This window comes from Neoarius graeffei, chromosome 14 (assembly GCF_027579695.1).
Source record: "Neoarius graeffei isolate fNeoGra1 chromosome 14, fNeoGra1.pri, whole genome shotgun sequence".
NCBI lineage: Eukaryota > Metazoa > Chordata > Actinopteri > Siluriformes > Ariidae > Neoarius > Neoarius graeffei.
In genome coordinates this window covers 32,265,104-32,273,724 of record NC_083582.1, presented here as the reverse complement: position 1 = coordinate 32,273,724, position 8,621 = coordinate 32,265,104, and positions in this window count along the sequence as shown.

Sequence of the window (8,621 nt, the reverse complement as noted above, 5' to 3'; positions counted from 1 at the left end):
TTAACAAACAAAACACCAGCTACAGCAAACCTAATGCAACCGAGTAGCCTGGGTATAACAAACCATAACTGGACAGAAAGCCTTGTGTAGAGACCACGCCACCCCACCCCACCAAAGCACATGCAGTAAATAAAGACGGGTGTCGGGTCGCAGCCCAGCCAGTGCGCTTCTGCTTCTCTTTGTTGTTGGGGGTTTTTTTCTTTCCCTGCGATTGCGCACGAGCGCATCCTGGGAATTAAGCTCATTAGAATATTCATGAGACAAAAAAAAACCCCGCACCTGAGTCCCCAGCCTGGAGAAAAGGACCCGACTGGGCTTTCTAGCTTTATTAAAGTGCATATCCTTACGGAAGCCGCGAGAGGCCCTTCATATAATCTTTTTTTATTCATCTTGTTATCCCGAGATAACGACATAATTAATTCAGGATGTCGAGAAAACAACACAACTAATTCGAGATCTCGAGAAAACAAAACCGTTATTCCGAGATCTCGAGAAAACAAAACAATTATTTCATGATCTCAGCTGGATCACTGTATCTCCGTCGGTAGAGACGAAGCTGGGCCAGTCTTCTGCGGAGGTGCCGCGGAAATTATCCCTTGAAATGATCCCTTAAAAGACTTAATGCAATCTCTCCCTGTGTCAACCCCTGATCAAAATACTGCTTTATTAGGTGATCGATTATTCCAGACATTCTAATGACCAAAGTTGCGTCTATACAGAATGAGAAATAGCCCCAAAGTCAGCATATCACAAGTCTCTTGGCACACCTGAATGAACCATTTCTCAGCTGTTTACTCATCTCATTATCTGTAGCCGCTTTATCCTTCTACAGGGTCGCAGGCAAGCTGGAGCCTATCCCAGCTGACTACGGGTGAAAGGCGGGGTACACCCTGGACAAGTCGCCAGGTCATCACAGGGCTGACACATAGACACAGACAACCATTCACACTCACATTCACACCTACGGTCAATTTAGAGTCACCAGTTAACCTAACCTGCATGTCTTTGGACTGTGGGGGAAACCGGAGCACCCGGAGGAAACCCACGCGGACACGGGGAGAACATGCAAACTCCGCACAGAAAGGCCCTCGCCGGCCCCGGGGCTCGAACCCGGACCTTCTTGCTGTGAGGCGACAGCGCTAACCACTACACCACCGTGCCGCCCAGCTGTTTACTCGAGATCATGAAATAATTGTTTTGTTTTCTCGAGATCTCGAAATAACGGTTTTGTTTTCTCGAGATCTCGAATTAGTTGTGTTGTTTTCTCGACATCCTGAATTAATTATTTCGTTATCTCGGGATAACAAGGTGAATAAAAAAAAGATTATAAACTCAACAAAAATAAAAACTTTACACTTGTTTCAAAGTCAATAATTTTAACATTTTGGAAAATAGGTTTGAAATAACGATTGTATTCAATTATCTTGTCATTAAAGATGCTATAGCATACAGATCATGTTTGTCATGGAATCGGTTCCACCGGAAATGCGACGACAATGTCCATGATCAAAAACTGTGAGTCACAACTTAATGAAATCATGTCAATATCGGGTGTGTCCTCCATGGGCGTTCACAACTGCGATACAACGTCTCCTCATGGATTGGATGATGCGTCTGAACACAGCTTGGGGAATGCGCCGCCATATTTGTACCAACATGGCACCAAGCTCCTGCAAGGTCTGTGGAGGGTTCCAGTGGTTCCTGTGGTGCCAGTTTGATGGAGACGTGTCTGGAGATTATGGATGGTCTGTCGACTGCATCCCATAACCCTCGCAATGTCAGTGACGGATGTTCCCATATTCAGCATGCCAATGGCACGTTCACGCTGAATGTTTGACAGTCGTGGCATTGCAAATTAACGAATAATTAACCATAAAACCTTGTTTTTCTGAGATGACACTCTACTCTGCTACCGTGAGATCAATTGCACATGTATCAATAGGTCACGTCACTTGTGTCACGTGGAAACGTGATTTTAGCGTGCAGTGCTCTCGCACGTGCTACATAGGCCCGACCAGTAGAATGAATGTGTGACGTAATGCCCTTGACAATGCATTTAACCATAATCACAACAAGAACTCTTTCAAGAAAAGTTTCTAAACACTATTTGAAAAATAATGAGTGTCAAGTTTTTATTTTTGCTGAGTATATGAAAAACAGGAAAACGAAATATTGAGTGGTTTTTTTTGTTTTTTCGTTTTCCAGATTGAATGGAATACTTGAATGATCGGATGATACACGGACCCTCGCGGCTTCCGTATATCCTGGACCAATTTAGTGTTTTTTTTTTAATATGAAAGTATGTCCCTTTACACATTAGGGTGCATCAGTTGCCCTCACTTTCATAAAATCTGATGCATTTTTGTTTGGGTGTTCCTTTTCACCAATAAAGACATCCTGTAGAATTTTTTGACCATATTCAAAAGTCTAATGGTGGCACCATGAGGTTAATTTTTTTTGCCAAAAAACGCTAATTTTATGTTTTCGCGTAAGGTTTGAATCACAATGTTGGACTCCATTTATTGATTTCTTGTGAGCCAGAGATCATTTAAGAACCTTTGCAAGGGATTGAGAAGCATTATCTCATCTCATCTCATCATCTCTAGCCGCTTTATCCTTCTACAGGGTCGCAGGCAAGCTGGAGCCTATCCCAGCTGACTACGGGCGAAAGGCGGGGTACACCCTGGACAAGTCGCCAGGTCATCACAGGGCTGACACATAGACACAGACAACCATTCACACTCACATTCACACCTACGGTCAATTTAGAGTCACCAGTTAACCTAACCTGCATGTCTTTGGACTGTGGGGGAAACCGGAGCACCCGGAGGAAACCCACGCGGAGAACATGCAAACTCCACACAGAAAGGCCCTCGCCGGCCCCGGGGCTCGAACCCAGGACCTTCTTGCTGTGAGGCGACAGTGCTAACCACTACACCACCGTGCCGCCTGAGAAGCATTAATGGATTCATAATACATTTGTATTGTTTAAAAGTAGTTGAACAATGATTCAATGAACAGCTAAAACTCAAACTGTGCTTGATAATATATTTAGAATATGCACTAAAAATGTGTCTCTAAGATATTTGGTATACTCTATAAGGTGCCATAATGTTTCATGAAAAGTGATCGAAATTTTGTCATAAAAGTCATAAAATAGCAGCTTTTTCCATAACTTTGAGCTCCTGGTGCCACCATTAAACTTTTGAATTTTGTCAAAATATTTCACCCAGTGTGTTTTCTTACCAAAAGGAACATAAAAACAAAAATGCATCATGATCGGAGGAACTTTTCATTTTTAGGGGGCAACTGATGCACCCTATTACACACTCATCCAGAAGGGTAATTTTGCACAAGGCCATCTGTCTCATCTCATCTCTAGCTGCTTTATCCTGTTCTACAGGGTCGCAGGCAAGCTGGAGCCTATCCCAGCTGACTACGGGCGAAAGGCGGGGTACACCCTGGACAAGTCGCCAGGTCATCACAGGGCTGACACATAGACACAGACAACCATTCACACTCACATTCACACCTACGGTCAATTTAGAGTCACCAGTTAACCTAACCTGCATGTCTTTGGACTGTGGGGGAAACTGGAGCACCCGGAGGAAACCCACGTGGACATGGGGAGAACATGCAAACTCCACACAGAAAGGCCCTCGCCGACCACGGGGCTCGAACCCGGACCTTCTTGCTGTGAGGTGACAGCGCTAACCACTACACCACCGTGCCGCCCCGGCCATCTGTCTACAGCAGAAAAAAATAAAATAACAAAACACGTCTGGAAAAATCCCAAGGGAGTCTGGAGCCAGATTATTCCATGCTCGTGACGTCACCTGCGGAAGCGCCAGCAGGCTAAGAGACCCTGCATGGGTTCAGTGCACAGTCTGTGTAGACCAAGTTTAGCAGCTAGCGAGTTTGCATTGAAATATGGAATTGCCGCCTGAGCGCAATTCACCTTTGGATGAAGAATATAATGAGATGTCAGAATTGGGGCTTCATCTGTTTGGATTTGATGATGATTCAAGTAATGCATGTTGCCAGTTTTTCCAGGTGCCTCACATGAAGCGCTCCCATTTCTCTCTCATTGTCCGGTCTTTTGGAAAACAATGAGTACTAATCCCATCACGATTGGTGTTGCTACACCCTCCTACGATACATCTGTTAACCATTTTAATAATTACGTGATAACGTTGAAGAAATTTGCAGAAAACCACCAGGTTGTTTTCTCATAAACAAACCAGCGCTGACGTAGGATTCAGAGGGAGGCGTCCCGCACGCGACGTCACGAAAATCAATGTTTGCCGGGAAATCCAAACGCCAAGTTTTTTCATAGGTGGACCAATTTGCCTCAAATGGCTTGATTTCAACTGAGTTTTTCTGGTATTGCGCAAGGTAAAAAAAATTGCACAAAATGCAAAATGTGACAGATATTTGACCAAAGTTTAATATAAAATAGGAGAATTACACTGATCTTGCTCCTGAATTTACCCAAGATGTGCCCTTTAACCCGTGTTTTGTGTCAACCATCAGGGGTGTAACTGGGATTTTTCAGAGTGGGAGTCACACACTGACTGGCAGCCTGAGTACATTATGTAACAAAAAATAATTACCATTGCTAGTTTTAGGCAGCTTAGAAACCGGCTCTTCCATTATTGCTGTTTCTTCCACGTTTTCTTGATGTTGTGTTCTAGAAACGGCACTAAAACTTAGCTTCGAAGCCACAAAATGCAACTTTGATGGAAAAAAATATATAATAAACTGCTTACCTCTCTTCACGTCGAAAGAAGGAGGAAAGTTACGCTTGTTTTGACATGGCAAATTATTAACACAAGAGGAAATACTCGTAATTCGTAACTAAAAAGACTGCAGCGACACTGGCAGCTTGACCATGCTTTCTAGTGCGATCGTGTTGGGCGTGTGCTGTATCAGTCCTGCGCGCCTTGGCTCGTGCACCTGAAGTCATGCCTCGGGCTGCGTGTGCGCCTAACGAGCTCCAGCACGCGCGCCGTTAACAAAGAACACCTGTCTTTAATCAATGAACTATGTTTGGGCTATGTAAAGCCTCAGTCACAACCGGCCGTACGTGCTCCTACGGCTGGTCTACGTGCAAAAAAACACAAGAAACGCACGGAGGGCGCGTGTGTGACGTGCTGATTTTCGAGCCGTAGACTGGCCGCAGACCAGCCGCAGAGGTTCTTTGTCATGTCAAACAAACTCTACGGGCGCTTATGTTTTTTTCAGGTTGCAAAACAAACTTACGGCCAACGTATGTCTTTCTCCACGAACAAAAAAACCGTAGCGATTTGGGAAACGCCAAAAATCGCACGGCCAAAAAAATCGTACATCCGGTTGTGACCTAGGCTTAAGGACTGCGCCCATGCAAGGACGATATGAAGTATTACGTCGCGCCTAGTATGCCTTACTGAGCCTTGTTTCCTATTCTTGTTGACCTCCTGGTTTTTCGACTCCTGTTTCTTGTCCCTTGATGTTGTATAGCTTTGCCTCTGATATTCTGTCTGCGCCTCGATTGCGACTTTGCCTGCTGTTTCGGACTGTTTGCCTGTTGCGTGCGTTTCACATACTTTATGCTCATATCGCACTGTGTATTATTTAACATATCTGCACTTACATCTGCCTCTCCCACACACACTCTGACAAACTGGGTTTTCATGCCCAAACCACAGGAAGTCTCTGGCTGAGGTGACAATCTAGTTTTAACAAAAAAAAAAAAGTTAGAAAAATTACAGTGGGCACTTTTCTAATATTCTTATGCGGCTATTGGAAAAAATGTATGGTCCAACAAAGGGGGGGGGGGGGGTTACGGGCACCCCAGGACCCCCCAGCTACGCCCCTGACCATCAGGCTGTACAGGAACAGCCTAAATAAATAAATAAATAATCTCATCTCATTATCTGTAGCCGCTTTATCCTGTACTACAGGGTCGCAGGCGAGCTGGAGCCTATCCCAGCTGACTACGGGTGAAAGGCGGGGTACACCCTGGACAAGTCGCCAGGTCATCACAGGGCTGACACATAGACACAGACAACCATTCACACTCACATTCACACCTACGGTCAATTTAGAGCCACCAGTTAACCTAACCTGCATGTCTTTGGACTGTGGGGGAAACCGGAGCACCCGGAGGAAACCCACGCGGACACGGGGAGAACATGCAAACTCCGCACAGAAAGGCCCTCGCTGGCCACGGGGCTCGAACCCGGACCTTCTTGCTGTGAGGCGACAGCGCTAACCACTACACCACCGTGCTGCCCTAAATAAATAAATAAATAAATTCCTGTTATATTTACGCGCATCTTCTTGTTGGTGTGCTATGAGTAGTGGTAGCATTTAGACCTTTCGTGCAAGCAATTGTTATGAACGGTTTAATCATCATTTGTGTTGATTGTAAGCCAGTATAAGCAAGAATGATACCATAATAATAATGCACCAATAAGCCACCTGCTGTTTTATTTTATACAGTTCTCTAATCAGCCGATCGCTTGACAGCAGCACAATGCATCAAATCATGCAGATACAAATCAAGAGCTTCAGTTAATTTTCACAATGTTCAAACATCAGAATGGGAACAATTGTGATCTCAAAGTGTGACTTTCTTTCACTGTGGCATGGGTGTTGGTTTGAGGCAGATGGACTGGTTTGAGTATTTCAGAAACTGCTCCTGATCTCCTGGGGTTTTCACACACAACAGTCTCTCGAGTTTACACAGACAGAATGGTGCGAAAAACAAAAAACATTGAATGAGTGACAGCTCTGTGGGTGGAAACAAGCGCCTTGTTGATAAGAGAGGTCAGGGGAAAATGGCCAGATTGGTTTGAGCTGCCAGGAAGGAGAGAGCAACTCATAGCAACTCTTTACAACCGTGGTGAGCAGAAAAGCATCTCAGCATGCAACAGCAGAAGAACACATTGGGTTCCAGTCCTGCAGCCAAGAACAGGAATCTTAGAACAAAGAACAAGTTCCCGATTAAAGTGGACAGTGAGTGTGAGTGTGTGGTGTAGTGGTTAGCACTGTTGCCTCACAGCAAGAAGGTTCTGGGTTCGAGCCCAGCAGCTGGCGAGGGCCTTTCTGTGTGGAGTTTGCATGTTCTCCCCGTGTCCACGTGGGTTTCCTCCGGGTGCTCCGGTTTCCCCCACAGTCCAAAGACATGCAGGTTAGGTTAACTGGTGACTCTAAATTGACCGTAGGTGTGAATGTGAGTGTGAATGGTTGTCTGTGTCTATGTGTCAGCCCTGTGATGACCTGGCGACTTGTCCAGGGTGTACCCCGCCTTTCGCCCATAGTCAGCTGGGATAGGCTACAGCTTGCCTGCGACCCTGTAGAACAGGATAAGTGGCTACAGATAATGGATGGATGGATGGATGGATGGATAAGAGGTTAATGAATAATAAATATTGTACTCTGCCAAAAAATAAAAAAGTTACCACTTCAAATAATATTACATGACAAAAAAATTATTACAAATGATTCATAGTGCAAAGCCTTCCAAGCTAGAAAAAGGAATAAAATATCATGGTGCAGAGATAATTCTTCAGATAAATCACTTTTTCTCAATGACATTAAGTGAAGCTTGAATAACTGTAACAGGTGTATGTCTATAGATTGTTATAGCTGAATAAATATAACATGAAATATTAGCGACAATATGTTCAAGATGGTGCTTCGCAGTGTCGCAGAACAGTCAGCAGGTTCTGGGTTCAAACCTGCCAGTTGACTGATGCCTTTCCATGTGGGGTTTGCATGTTCTCTTTGTGCTTGTGTGGGTTTCATCTGGTTGCTCTGGTTTCCTCCGACAGTCCAAAGAGAGGTGGATTAGAGATGTAGAAAATGGATAGATGGAGTAGTGGATGTCATCATAGCATCACCCTTGAGGAAAATCTTTACCAGTTGGTGCATTATTTTCCCATCTTATTTATACATGAGATTTTCTAACGGGGCGGCACGGTGGTGTAGTGGTTAGCGCTGTCGCCTCACAGCAAGAAGGTCCTGGGTTCGAGCCCCGGGGCCGGCGAGGGCCTTTCTGTGCGGAGTTTGCATGTTCTCCCCGTGTCCGCGTGGGTTTCCTCCGGGTGCTCCGGTTTCCCCCACAGTCCAAAGACATGCAGGTTAGGTTAACTGGTGACTCTAAATTGACCGTAGGTGTGAATGTGAGTGTGAATGGTTGTCTGTGTCTATGTGTCAGCCCTGTGATGACCTGGCGACTTGTCCAGGGTGTACCCCGCCTTTCGCCCGTAGTCAGCTGGGATAGGCTCCAGCTTGCCTGCGACCCTGTAGGAGGATAAAGCGGCTAGAGATAATGAGATGAGATGAGATTTTCTAACGGCTGTAGTGTTTTTTTATTTTCGAAAAAGTATCTGGTTGATGGATGATAGTTCAGATTATTTTTTCGTGGTCTGGTTTCCATCCTGCACTCTGATTGGCTGGCAAGCGGGTCCGTATCCTACAATACAGACCCCGGTTACGGACCTCTGGCGACTCGCTCGTTCACAACAACAATAAACATCTCATCTCATCTCATTATCTCTAGCCGCTTTATCCTGTTCTACAGGGTCGCAGGCAAGCTGGAGCCTATCCCAGCTGACTACGGGCGAAAGGCGGGG